Raw genomic sequence first — 15,620 nt, forward strand, 5'->3', positions numbered from 1 at the left:
TTACCTCATTTTATTAAAGAAAAACTAAAATTACTACCTTCCACAAATTCTTCTTAGCTTTAGATAAATTTTCCTATTTTTAACTTTATTAAATAATCCATGGAGATAAAAATGTTAAATGTATTCCCAACTTCACATGTAAGAAAGCCTAAACAGTGCAGAGTCTGTGACTCAATGGTAAAGCAATTACCTAGCTTATATGAGGCACTGGATTTGAGTCTCAGCACCACATATAAATTAATAAATAAATGAAGGTCCATCAACAATTTAAAAAATAAAAAAAGAAAGCCTATTCACAAAGTTATTATAAAACATAACTAAATTAACACAAGAGTGAAGATTAAAACCAAGGTTTACTGATTTTAACCTAGCAGTTTTATTCTAGAAATTGTGTGAATTTTAGATTATGTCATAAAAATATATGGTAAAAGTATACTCATTGGAAGAGGAGACAAAATGACAAAATATTTCACATGGAAATACAAGAAAATGAGGTCAAAATAATAGATATTTACTTCTACGATCATGGGGAAATGCTGTAATGTTTTATTTTGAAAATGTATTCTATATCTAATCATGAAATACTGTTGCCCTAGGTCAGGCTGGTTATTATGACTATGCAAACTTTTATTCAAGGACAATATTTTAAAGTCCTTTGGAGACCTATTGAGTTGGAATATTTAAAAGCTGAGAATTGAAATTTTTAAAAACATACTTTAGGCAATTTGTGTTTGAAAACATCTGGTTTCATTACTATATGAAAGTAGCCGTTTTTCAAATTTTGATATACTAAAAATATAGTATTTAGAAATGTTATTAATATGTACATATTTACACTTAATTGCTCACTTCAATGATTTTTTTACATTGCGTGGAACTAAGGATATGCATTAGATATATTATGAAGTTATATTTGTGATAAACTTAAAAATATTTGTTGAAATGTATCAGATAAATACCTATAGAAATACACCATATGGCCCTGGGTTTTACACATTATTGTTAATTTTGTACCCATACAGAATATTTTATAAATTATTGACTTTGGGCTTGTGATTCACTTGAAGGCTTGAGGTCTTGATTTTAATACCTACCAGTATAAAAGCAAATAAACAAAACTCTGTACCTTAATCTTTGTGAGGTTTTTTTGGGTGGTGGGGGGTTACTGGGGATTTAACCCAGGAATGATTAATAATAGTGGCAGGTGTGAATGAGAGCACTCAGGTTTCAGCAACATAGCCAGGTCTTTTTCTTATTTATTTTGAGGAAAAATGTCAGTAAGTTGCTGAGGCTGGCCTCAAACTTGTGATATTCCAACCTCAGAATCCAGAGTAGCTCAGTTACAGGAGTGCACTACCATGCCTGGCTCTTTTTTTGATATTTAAGCTATTATAAGATTATGTTAACATATTGGAAATAAGAAAAATATTCCCTTTCAGATCATAGCTCTTAATAAAACTAATTATTATTTTTTTTCAGTGCTGGGAATCAAACCCAATTTTCACATGCCAGGCAGGTTTTCTACCCCTGAGCTATGTCCTCAGGCATTTTTTTCTTTTCTTCAGTACCAGGATTGAACTCTGAGCCTTCTGCCAAATCTCAGTTTTTGATTGTTGGTTCAAAAACTACAATCACTTTTTCTTTGTCATTCAAATGTCTTCTATATATTTACAAATTGCATCTAAGGGTTTTTTTTGGCAAAATATCCATAATATGCAAATTAATGTAAAATTGTAAAGCATGTATTAATATAATTGAATTACTTTGATAAATTAACTTATGATCAGGTTTTTCTTTCAGGGTTGAATCTTGGTTTGACATCACTAGTCTTTCTGAAACTGTTGAAGACATTATAGCCAAAGAAAGAGAACAGAATGCATTGTGCATGCAGCACCAGGTGTTGACTATTTTCTTATTCTGCTTGCTCTATACTCAGAGAATAAATATTGAATCCTAGAGATCACCTATCTAAGCCTTTGTAATAGAGATTAGAAAAATGTATCTTCCCAAATTTAATTGATTTCCTTGTCCTTTCTCTACTCCCAGAGGTTGCTTGGTTTTATGGCACAATTCATGTGCTTAACTAAATCTTTCCCTTTTTAAAAATTATTTTTGTTACCGAGAAATTGTACCCATGGACTCCCACATATCAGAAAAGTGCTATACCACTGAATAACACCCAGCTCCCGACAGTCTTTTTTCCTCCTTATTTTGAGACAGACATTTACCAAGTTGACTATGGTAGCCTGGAACTTGTGTGATCCACTTGCCTCAACCTCTTGAGTGACTTGGGTTACAGACTTGTATCGCCATATTTAGCTGCCTTTTTTTTCATATCCCTTCATTTTTTTTTATTTTGAAACAGGGAGGGTCTCAATCTGCTGGGCACAAAGGCACTTAGAATAAAGAGTTTTTTAATTATCCATATATCCTTAAACCAACCATGAAAACTATGAAAAGTAGTCCACTTAATGTTCTCTTAAACATATTGTATCTATGTAGTTAAAGTGGACAAAAGCCTAAGCCCATGAACTTAAACTTGATAATCAATTTAATCCAATGTAATCATAGTTAAGAACATATATCAAAGTTTGTGTGTTATAATATATTGACAAACTAGTCTACACTAAACTGTCAGAGGCATTGACCACAAATTTTAGAGGCAATACACTATGCCAATCTGAGTAATTATAAGGTTGAGTTTGAGGCTCATGAAATTGATAATTACAATTTAATAAATCTATATGGACTTGGCTTTCCTTCATAATATTATAAATGATTAGGGAAAATTACATAGTATTATTTATCCTTATTATCCTACTACCAAATACGTCTGTTAGTTACATGGAAAAACTTCTATTCATGTAATCATTTTAAGAAATGAGATCATTATTCATTTGGGAATGTGTAAATAGACCAAAAAACTGACTTGTCATCATTTAACTGACATATACTATTAAATATGTGTAAATTTTTATGCCTTTATTATAGTTAGAATAAAAATAGAAGATAATTAGAATAAGCTAATACATAGATACATATTACATACAAGAGTTCATCATACAAAATAAACTTTTTGAAAATGTTGACATAGAATTATTGTACATATTCCTGTGGCACATTGCCACATTTTGATACATTGTACAATGTACAGTGATCAAATCAGCATATCAATGACATCAAACATTTATCATTTCTTTGTTGGAAACATTCAAAAACCTCTTTTCTAGATCTTTTGAAACACAGAATAAACTGTTTACCATATTCATTGTTCACTATAGAATATAATAATTTCTCTGTCTCATAATAAATTTGATTGTCCAGTTATTATGTTTCTCCATTTTGGTTTGATCTTACCCAAGGTACATATTTTACTTGAATATGCATCAATTATCAAATTATCAATTCCCATTATATAGTTGCCTTTGATTTAGTTTCAGAATAATTTTATCCTAGTCAGTACAATTTGTTAAAAAAATTCTCAGCTTTGATACAAATCTTAAGGTTAATATATCTCATTTCCATTTGAAGAAAGGATACTTGAGCAATGTTTAGCTGGGAAATTCTTGGTCTGTAATTTAAACAATCAATAAAATTATCTGAATACTGACTTAAATTTTTAAGATGAAGAAAGAGGAAATAGGAAGCACAAAAGAAATTTCTCATTTGTGAGTTCATTTTCATTAATGTAAATATGTTATGCAACTATGACTTGTATATATCTATGCTTAGTTACATGCAGTGATAATGTTAGAGCTGGTAGCAAAATGTCAAACTGACGAAGAATGTTCAACTCCTGTGACTGCTGGTAGCATCTTTTGCTTTTTGGTTTTAATTCTGCTGCAGTTGTCATCTCTTTGTTACAATTTAGAGGTAGTTTAATTATTTATCAGTATGTAATCAATCTTTAAAAGACTTTCTTTTTCTTTTTGAGAATGAAATTTCTGATCTCTTATAGAATTTAAGAATCTGTTTAGGATTTTAATTTACATTTTTATTGAAGGAGAACTTTCAGAAATACTTCATAGATTGCTAAATTATATGCATCATTACATACAAATGGCCACATAAGTAAAACATACTGTGGTGAACATACCTCAGACTTTTAAAAGTTAGAGTCCTGGTTTCTCAAAATACCTATCTATTCAGAATGATTAGGGTTTATCCTTAGAAAAAATATCGTCAGTATTCTTCAGATTATTGATGGTGTAGAATTTTCCAAGAGTACAGCACTATACTCTCCATTATGGAGTTTCCAGTTGCTGACATCCATTCTGCATGCAGAAAACATGGAGCCTGGCTGTATTATTACATCTCAGTGATTGAAAAATACTAAATATGAAAAAAAATGTATAGCTCATGAAAATTAATAAAATGCAGTTTTAGTTTTTATTAAAATTGCTTTCCAGAATATCAAATCTGTTCCAGGCTTTTGAAACAAACCAGAGGAAAGGCAGTGAAAAAAAAATAAGAAAAACAACCTGAAAAGAAGTCATTGTTCTCATGAACTAATAGAGAAAATTTGACTCTTTTATTTCCTTTTTCTAAAAAATTAGTAGAGTATATTATGATTACTCCCAGTAATGTATTATGCACTTGCTAAAATTCACATAAAACTTTGTGTAGCATTCTGAGCTAATGGTACTTAATATATTTCTAATTATTTTCCATTTAGTGTTCATATGAATGTTGGTATTGTGATTTCAATGTTGAATATAACATTGTGCATCAAGAAGATATGGTAAATCAAAAAATCTCATATCATCTAAAAATAGATACATATTTCCTAACTTCAATATAAATAAATTTTTAAAAAATCAATTAAATCCCAGTGATAAGCTTACTTATTTCTGCATTTCAAAGCAAATGAAACAGTTTACATCTTGTTATCATGGAAACTTGTCAAAAAGGTAAGTTTTTCCTACAACTAAAATAAGAACGAGCAGTATTTAAAGGAATACCTCCTTTTATTTTCAATATAAAATTAAACTGGAGGACCTGTTTTTGATAAGTTGCCCCATGTTGGCTGCTCTATTTGCAGTTCAGGGAAATTGAATAATGTAACATGATAATGTGTATAGATTAAGTGTCTTCTTATTCCTCATAGACTCTATAATCTGATATTCAAACACTATAACATGTTGCCTTTGCTTTTCTACAACTTTCTGTAGGGTCACTCTTGTTTTCATCCCATTGAAGTAATTTTGACTAATGCATCACTGGAAACAGAATAAGTGTATTTAGACTTATATAGTTACCTTGACGATGACGGTTTAGATTCAGTAACATTTAATAGAAGACACAAAGATATGAGATAAGCTTGCAAATTAAATTTTGAGATATGAGATAGATTTATTTTAGTATTTATTTTTTAGTTGTAGTTGGACATGATATTTTTATTTTATGTTTTTATTTTTATGTGGTGCTGAGGATAGAACTCAGGGCCTTGCATGTGTTAGGTGAGCTCTCTACCTCTGAACCACAACCCCAAGCCTATAGGATAGATTTAAATTTTCTATAGTCATTCTTAATTTCTGAATTCTTTCTGAGCTCTACTCATGTTCATAGAAAACATTACTAGTTAAATTCTTGTTTTTACCATGTTCTCAGATTTAAACTAACAATTCATAATTTAACCCTAAACATGAATGCAAGACCCTTTCCCATTCAAAGCTTCCTACTGCTGATGTAATAAATTAACATAAATTCTGTGACTTAGATACATTTTATTTACCATAGTACAGTGAGTGAATGTAGAAGTGAATATGACTGGGCTAACCAAAGATGTGAATATGGGTTTCTTCTTCCTCCATAGAAGGAGCAGAACAATATCAAACAAGTGTAGCAGAATTTAACTGGTCACTTTGAATGAGTTACACCAAAGTGCTCAGGAGCTTGTTCATATTCTGAAGTTTTATATTTGAAAGCTTGCTGTGGTTGCTTTATTGCAGAGCAACAAGAATGATATGTAACAAAATGGCCCAAGCCAAGTTGCAGGAAGAAAAGACTTGAACATGTGTATGTACATTGATTTTGAAAGGCACAGTGGGTCTATTGGGATGACAGGTGGGATGGGGGTGGGCAGCAGGTTACACAGGTCACAGCCAAAGCTATGGGGCAGAAATAAAGTGCATAGGTCCTGGGGCTCCCCATGGCCCAGGAGCAGCAGCTTATAGACCCTCTCTTCCTGCTTCTGGCAGGTTCAGTTGAGTGGCACTCAGAGGTAGGAGGTGGGCACATAGCCTTCACCTCCCTGTGTCTGCCAGACCCATATCCAGCCATTGCCTTTGTCCTCTTCCATCAGACTGAGGTCCTCACCTTGGTCACAGAGATGCTGCCTTCACTGGACCCTATTGTGGGGTGGTCCCAGTTCTCTGCATTAGAAAAACTTGAACAAACTAGCCAGACACACCAGAGCAACTGATGTGCCCCCACCCCTCCACCCCCATGTGTTCTCACCTTCAAAGTGGTAAATGGACACACACTGGCCTATGGGTGATGCAGGCTCCTCAAAATCCTCATCACATGCCGTGTAGATAGGGGTTTCCTGGCCCTCTTCTGAGGTGTGCTCTTCAGAGCTTTGTGGGGCAAGAAGGCAGATGGAGGCAGGTCCTCTGTGTCTTTCTGGCCATACGTGCTCTGGCCTCCCAGCTCACCTCTCCTTGTTGACCTGTGAAGCATTTATGCTAATGTCCCTGGGGACACTGGATGGGGGGTTGTGAGGACAGGTGTGCTGGCACAGGCTATCCCCTAGGTTTCTCAGGATCCGGCTCTCAGCTTCTGCCAGCCAAGCCTTGGAGTATGAGATCACATCACCTCCAGGCCAGAGTTCAGAGGTTGGCCCACCCTGCACCTGGATTCTTTCTGAGATCATCCATGCATACCCAAGATGTTGATGAGAAACAACTGGATCTCTGTACCCCACCCAGAAGTATCTTAGCCAGTCTGGTGATAACTCTACCCCTCCGCAGGGCCTTCCCCTTACCTTGTACTTCAGTACTTCCAATTTCAGCCGTTTGATGTTGCTTAGTGTTTCTGTGATCTGGGACTCAAAGCTGGCAAGGTCACCCATCTGGAGTGTCTTATCATACATGCACTTCATTTTCTTCGGAGATTCCCTGGGGCAAGATGGGGAAGAAAAGAGTAGTGGTTGAAGGGGCTTGCAGCAATGAGGAAGACCACACACTTATTACAACTCAAATGTGGGGGCCAGACATGGTGGCCTGAAATTGTGGTGTCAGCTACTGGGGAAGCTGAAGTATTAGGATTGTTTGAGCCCAAGAGTTAGAGGCCAGCCTGGGCAAACCCACAAAAAAGAGCTCCAATTCTAGTAGGGCTAACTGCCTGGGTTGGCATCTTGGGTTGGCATTTCCTGGTGGTGTGAGCTTAGACTATAGAGCACTATCTGCAGACCTTAATCTTGAAAAATGGGAATAAATGCATGTGTGTGCCATGTGGGCTGTTGTGAGGACTGGTACAGTACTTGTACACAGCAAGTCCTAACAATTAATATATATATATATATATATATATATATATATATATATATATATATATATATATATATATAGCTCTAGGAGGCTAAGAAGTAGCTCAATGTCAGAGCACTCCACTGGCAGGTGCAAGGCACTAGGTTTCATTGCTAGCACTTGAAATGGACAGGAAAGAAAGGAAACTCAGTAAGAGAGTCAGAATCCTATCTGTGCTTATCATCTCTTAGAAAAACCTAAGATATCCAGGAAGTCCATGTGAAGTGAGTAGAATAGAGCCTGGAGTACAGTGGATGTCTGTGATTCTAGCTGCAATTCCTGTCATTAGTCTCCCATTCCCATCTCCTCTATACATCTGGGTAGTGGGAACTGTAGAGCACTAGTGGAATATGACAGACCTCAGCTCAGCTTCCTTTCAGTTATTACCTGACCTATGTCACAGATGAAGAAACTGAGATACTAAATGCTATATCAAGCTGCCCATTACCTCCAGGAGCTGGAATTCATGAGCAGGCTGCCTTGACTCTAGGCATATACCCTGTACCTTCTGCTCCATCATAGAAACCCAGAAACCACCCAGTGGAGGATGCAACTTCATCCCTGTCTGTCCAAGAGATAAATTGCAGACAGCAAACAAGAACTTGATCACCTCCTGGCAAGTGGCAAACATCCTTCCTATTTTGTGAAGGACTGGGAAAAGGAATTTGCTGCTTGGGAGAACGTGAGTAAAGATTTTCTTTTTAATATGGCAGATTTTTATTTTTAATATTTAAATGTTTGAATTATTAAATAGTTAGCCATATGCTTTTATTTCCTTTTAACTCTCTAATGTGGATTAGACTGTAAGGCTTCCTGATATTGAGCCATGTTTGCATTGTTGGGATAATGCCCAATTGATTATGTATTTTTTTCTTTAAAAAATAACCTTTTTCCTATTCTAGTGAAGGAGACATAACACAAAATTTCCTCTTGTGATTACTATGAAGCATACAGTTCTGTGGCATTAGATACCTGCACCCAACTAACACCACCATGCCATGTATTGTTTTGTAGTACATCATTAAATTTTCTTGTCAGGATTTTGTATCTAAAACCAGAAGTGAGTAAAATGAGACCATAATTTCATTGGCTTGAATTCTTGCTCACTGATTTGGGAACCCAGGTTCCCCAGCCTTCTAAATAAGCTGACAGCTTTCACTCTATTTGCTAGAAATCCTTGCATGGGAGCAAAAGCAACAGTTTCCTCCAGGCACATGAAGAATCACCTATAAAACCTCCCTGCTGGTGTCTCTGTGACATTTTTGGGTGTATTTGAGTGTAAATATTTTATGGTTACTTTTTGTCTGTGCTAGGCAAGCACTCTCCTGCTGCGCATACCATTCTTTTAAATATAACCCAATGGCACTCTTCAGTCCCCTGCCTGGCCCTTCTGCCAGGCCCTACCTCTGATTCACCTCTTCTGCAGCTCCTGGTTGTGTTCTTCTAACTGATACTGGAGCCGCTTTCTCTGGTGCTCTGGGGCAAGTGGCTAAAATCCTCTGAAGCCACAATCTGTAAAGGAAAGAGAGGGTTGAGTCTGGGATTCTGAAGCTGAAGCTTCCAGGTGCTGCACACTCCTGAGGATTCAAGTCCACCTTCCTCTCCTTCCAAATATCTTTGGAGCAAGGTCATGGACAGAGTGAAGAAGGAGTGGGGCCCAGCTGGCTGCAGGAAGCAAGCCTACGGTCCACCACCTTGCTGATGGGAGGGCCAATGCCATCCCTCCTCCTACAGTCCTCACTTACCCCCATGGCCTCCTGGAAGGATCTGGAAGGATGATAGCCACAGATTGACTGACTTACTGATCTCACTCAATAAGACCAAGGGATCATAGACATAGCTGGTAAGGGAACCCATTAGGCAAGAGGACATGACACCCTCTAGGGGGAAGAGGGTTGGGGGGGCATGACTACCAGCTGGGTCCAGGAGGGGACAGGCAAGGAAGAGGCAAGGGCAGAAAATGAAGATGGACAGAAGGATGAACATAAGTATGGATGCAGAGAAGCAAAAGCAAAAAAGAAATAAAAAATAGTAACAATATCCCAACTCAAGATGCATAATCACACAGAAAATACATGTAAGGGCAACACAAAATCTGATAGGTAACAAGGAGGACATTAGACTCAGAGAAAGAGGTCACACCTCTCTCTACCCCATCTCCTACATCCCTTGACTATTAGGTCTAGGGGCTGGAACAGGGATGCTATAGTCCACTGGGCTTTCTGGACTCAGTTTAGAAGGAGGTACAGGAGGCATTTGCATGAAGAAAGTCTTCAGACACAGGCCAAAGTGGCATGCCACTTATAGAGCGCTGTGGAAGGCAGGAAAGGTCAGGGGTTACAGCTTAGGAGGAGAGGGCTAAAGACCAGAATGGCTGGTGTCAGTGGGAGGTGTCTAAGGCATACTAGGGAGTCAGGAGCTGTCCAAGATATAAACCGGTGGTGTTAGGGTTTACGTCTGATGCTGAAAACACACACACAAACAAAAAATACCAAAACTATAGGGCATAAGGATCCATCAGCTGGATAGAGATCTGGGGTTAGGGGCACTCCTAAAAGACAGGAACACAAACTGTCAATCCAGCACGAATTCCACCAGCAGATCTTCTCCCAGCATCCCGAGCATGAGCAGACAGATGCCACAGGACAACATCCTGCCCTCCTCAGCCTCAGGAGACTCCCAGGCCAATGTGCTGCTGACTTGCCTTTCTTCCCTCCAGCCCAGGAATGTAGCAAAGAGGAAAAGTATGGCCCAGGACTCAGCATTTCTGTGGCTGGGCTCAACTCATTAGGGCCTCAGCTGGCCCCACTCACTGTCTTCTCACAACATTCTGGGCCCCCACCTTGCTCTTCTTGCCAAAAGGCCAGTGCTTGGCACAACTATGGCCAGGGCCCTGGAACTTAGGGTCTCCATCGGAGCGGGTGTCCAGGCCATTTTCTGAGTGTGCACAGATCACAGGCTGGCAGAAGTCCTCAATTTCCACATCACCAGGGTGGGCATAACCTGACTTGTGCACCTCTATGAGAATCTGGGTGTCCTGGGGGAAGGAACAGTGGGTGGGCAGTCAGGGGCAAGGCCCTACCTAGTTTGGGAGATCCCCATAGTGCCCACTCATTGGCCTACTCAGACACCCACATTCTTGGCATCCACAGCTTAAGCAGCCACCTTCATGTCCTCAAAGCACTTGGTGATGATGAGTAACACCTGCAGTTCCATCTCTGACAGCAGCCAGTACCCTGATTTACTGATCTCACTGAAGGTGGCTCTATACTCATCCTTGACCTGCAATTTCTGTGGGGACAGGGAAAAGGCATGAAACACATGGGTGGAGGCAGATCAGGTATAAAGAATTCTGCAAATATGATGGTGCCCTAACTGTCAGCACTAGCTCCTGCCCAGTGTGGTGGGGAAGACACACTCCTGTAGGCAGAGCTGCAACATAGGGCTGGGGGTTGAAAATGAGTTATATAAGAACTGTAAATTGCTTCAGATCAATTTGGTGTCACTTGTGTTTTGACACAAAGTTATGGAGTATATCTTGTTTCCAATGTTTATTAAGTATAAGTGAATTTGTATCTGTATGTACTTTTTTTGGTAAATTATTTTATTGAAATTATTATTTGAAATAATAATTTTTTCATTGAAATAAAAATTTACAAAGAATAGGTAACTATCCCCAAGGAGTTTATTGATTAAAAATATCAACTAGTTGGCTATTTTATCTGCACATAATTAGTGGAAGTTTTAGTTGTTTCATACTGATTGGACTGAAGTAAATTTGAATATATATTTGAGATAAATATGAACTCTGATAAATTTTAAGTTATTCACTTCATAAATTATATTTTTGGAAAAAACCTCATGGTACTTTTAGTTGAGGAAAGTAAATGTCTTATCTGGAGCTTGGCCCCAAACAAAGAAAGGCACCTTGATTTATTTCACTGAGTGGGCTTTGCTATGTTTTCTTTCCATTGGTAGTGTGTCCCATTACTAGGCACAGCTAAATTCTAGAATCACACATTTCAGGAACAAGAAAACCATAAAAATGTAGACATGTTTAGGTAGATTGGAAGAAAAATCATGTCCTGTGATGTAGAAGAAACAAGTGATCATATCTTTTTTTCAGGTATAGTGATCAAAATATGTTCAAACTAACAGGACTTCTCTCCCTGTAATGATATCCTATTAGATGCTGATGAGTAACCAAAAGCATAGAAACATGTGATAGGGAGACTCTCTTGATGTTATTGGCCCATGGTTATAACTTAATGTGAATCAACCAATGTTCAGGCTTAAGTCATTTTATCAGAGGGAAGATTCAACTTTCACTAACCCAGATAGCATCCAAAGACATAGCCTTTTCCTCATATATAAGTAAAGCCATATTTGGGGCATACAGTGGAAGAAATATATCAAAAGTGATAAAAAAGTACAGTGTTGCTGGCAACTCTAATGGGTTTGGATAAAAGTTTATGTTCACATCTTGTCAATGGTGGTACTTCTTTCCTTGGTCATCCAAATTGACCTTGACCAAACTCCTTATTGTATATATATTTGAGATAAATATGAACTCTGAAAAATTTGAAGTTATTCACCTCATAAATTATATTTTTGGAAAAAACCTCATGGTAGTTTTAGTTGAGGAAAGTAAATGTCTTATCTGGAGCTTGGCCCCAAACAAAGAAAGGCACCTTGAGTTATTCATTCTCAGCAAGTAACATTTCTTTCCATACCTTTATTCATCCACTACATAGCTATTGTAAATCAGTGAAACTATTTTGCAGTAAATTCAGAAGATATGAATATCCTCTTCTAACCAGTTCTCTATCTCAATTTCTTTAGGAATAACGAGCAGCACCTATGTTCCCAATGGAACCTGGAGGAAATTAACAATAATGTTGAGGAAATAGGTCCTCCATATGATTAGATTGGTTTTATATCCATCAATCAATCATTCAATAAATGTTTTGAACAGTAACCAGCATTGTGTTCCACAGATACATGGTGATGTATCTGTGGAAAACAAACAGACAAACATTGTTTTTTTTTTTTTTTAAATTCTTGTCTTTCTTTATAAAATTTGCATTGTTGTTAGGATAAATAAACCAAGTTATTGATTGCTTAGCATAGTTATATTCTTCAGCTATTATTTTCACTATACTTAGTATTCCAAAATAATGATAGTTAATCTCATTAAATAATGGCTAATTAACAAGATTTTAAATTGGTACATTTCTGGGAAGCACCTTGGAATATAAAACAATAAAGAAACAGAGGTCCAATATTCCCATTTTACAAGACACAATTATTTGCCTTAATTAAATTAATATTTTCAGAATTACTGTGGGGATAAATTTGTTGAACTGGTGCTTCAAGGAATTTCAGGTTTCTTGTAGTTCTTGTAAAATCAATTCTTTTATATTATTCAGGGAATGGAAGCAAGTGGAAGTTTAGAATTTTATTTTTGTCAGGGTAACCAATTTTTGAAAAGCTAAGCTTGGTTTCTTTCTTCTGACTTATAAAATAAGAGTCAAGAATTATCTTCCCAAATGAGTATAAAATACTAAATATCAATATTTTCCTCCAACTCGTAGATTTGGGCAAATAATAATTTGAAAAATTAAAGAAACTTGTTTAATGTAATGAACTCAGGAGTGTGCTTCTACTGAACTACTCCTCAGCCCTTTTTGTTTTGTGAGACAGGGCCTCACTAAATTGTCCAAGTTGTCTTGGAGCATGCAATCTTCCCACTGAGACTCTGGAGTCACTGAGATTACAGGCCAGCATGATACTATATGGAGCTTACATGGAGCTTATGGAAAGGTAAGAATAACGCATATGTGTGTATCTTATACATAAATATATGCTTAGTCTGAAATATATCTGTGTGCATAAACTGTGTGTGTGTGCATGTATATATTATGGTGGTGCTAGGTGCTCTGAATGCAGTGGGCAGGGATGGCCTCCCTGATAAGGTAACAAATGAACAAAACATAAAAGTGAGAAAAGGGACCATTTGAATAGATGTACAAAGACAATAAAAGCATCAGAAACTCCCTCACAAAATCAGACACCCTGATTTATCAACTTGGAGTTATAGGACTGAAATCTACATTAAACTCAGGGAGAAAAAATCCCAAGTTAAGAATATTATATACAAGACTGACCAAATTATGGGCATGCACAGATGTGGCATAATGAATCCTATGATTATGTATATTTACAATATACCAATTTTTAAAAGTTATAATCTAAGTTGAGTATGGTGGTGAATGCCTGTAATCCCAATGACTCAGAGTGAGGCAGGAAGATCTGGAGATCAAAGCCTGCTTCAGCAGCTTAGTAAGGCCCTAACCAACCTAGTGAGAACCTGACTCCATATAAAATATAAAAATTCTGGAAATGTAGCTCAGGGTTAGAGTGTCCCTCGGTTCAATCCCCAGCCCCAAAAACCAAAAATAAAATAACAATAATTGAAATATAAATAAAAAAGAGAACATCTAAAAGAAACCCAAAAGAACATTATGCATCAAAGATCAATAATCAGATTAACAGAAGATTTAACAACTGCTGCAGACACAAGCAGATAAAAGAGATTTCCAAAGGACTGAACAACAACAACAACCTGTCATTCTAGAGATTTATGACTAGTTAAACTATAACTAGAGTACGAGCAGGAAAGGACAGCTTTCTCCCTGAAAAAAAAAACTATTAAGCTGTTATTAAACAATTAAACCACATATTTTGGTGCACACCAGTAATCCAAGCAGCTCTGGAGGCTGATAGCAGAGGATCGCAAGTTCAAGGACAATCTCAGCAACTTAGTGAGGCTTTAAGGAATTCAGGGAGATGTTATCTGTAAGTAAAATATAAAAAAGGGGCTTGGGATGTGGCAACTCTGGATTCAGTCCCCAGTACAAAAAATAATACATCTGAATAAAGCAAAATGACCCCAGAGAAAAGGTATCATTTGAAGGAGGAATAATTCACACAATACAAGTGAAAAGATCTTTATCATTGTGGAATTAGAAAATACATAAACAAAGAAACAAAATGGAGTCAGGTGACAACAGTGTTCTGAGGAGAGCAAGATGACAGGTGTGTCAGAACAACCTGGAGGGGAAGGGCCCTGCTTTGGACAGGGCAAGTTTTCTTTCTCAACATCAGCACAACTGAACTTCTGAGCCAGAACAGTCCTTAGGGTGGGAGCTGACCTGGGCATGAAAGGACGTAGACAACACCCGCCATTTTAACAACCAAAAGTGTCTCTAAACAATATCACAGGCCCTTAGGCCCACTCCTTAGGGCCCTAGAAAGAGGTGTTCAAAAAAGCAGGGGCTGGCCTGGGATACCAGGAGGTGCAGATAGGGACCCAACTCCAAGCTGGCCCCAGCGTGTCCAGGCACAATCTTGAGGGGACCATCCAATTACTAGTATCCAACAGGATCTCAAAATTACTCTTCTGTTTCTGAGCTGGAAAGGGGACTGATGTGTTCTTTGAGCAACTCCAGCGGGTACAACAGAATCCTCTCTGCTGCCTTGATATCTTTTTCCAGATTTTCCTGAAGCTGCTGGCAAAGCGACCAAACCAGAAGAACCAGTAACAGCAGGCACAGAGCCCCCAGGGCAACCACAGCCAGCCACATAAGTCACAGGTATTCCATGGGGGCCTGAACCTCCAGGTCACTGAGGGGCCCACTATCACAGCCACAAGGTACCCCTCAATAGCCAGCCATGTCCCCTACTCCTCTGAAAAGCAGTTGTAGGCCCCAGCATGGTGATATTGGGCAGCCATCACCACCAGGGCTTGGAGACAGGCATCATAGCGGATGGAGCCTGGCTCGTCTGCAGGTAGGTCCTGGCCCTCAAAGATCCAGCGGGCATAGGCCAACTTGGAGGAGAAGGACAGGGAAGTACCAAGTCTGTGCCCACTACCATTGTGATGTTTTTCAGCATTCACCTGACTGTAGCAACAGAGAGAGAAGGTAGCAGAGTCAGTGCAAGAGACCAAGGGCCAGGGAGGTGTGATGTGGAAAATCCACCTAAGGACCACAGCCCATATGGAGGGGAGGGGGCCACAAAAAAAGCTCA

The sequence above is a fragment of the Callospermophilus lateralis genome, unplaced genomic scaffold, assembly GCF_048772815.1.
Source record: "Callospermophilus lateralis isolate mCalLat2 unplaced genomic scaffold, mCalLat2.hap1 Scaffold_43, whole genome shotgun sequence".
NCBI classification, from domain to species: domain Eukaryota; kingdom Metazoa; phylum Chordata; class Mammalia; order Rodentia; family Sciuridae; genus Callospermophilus; species Callospermophilus lateralis.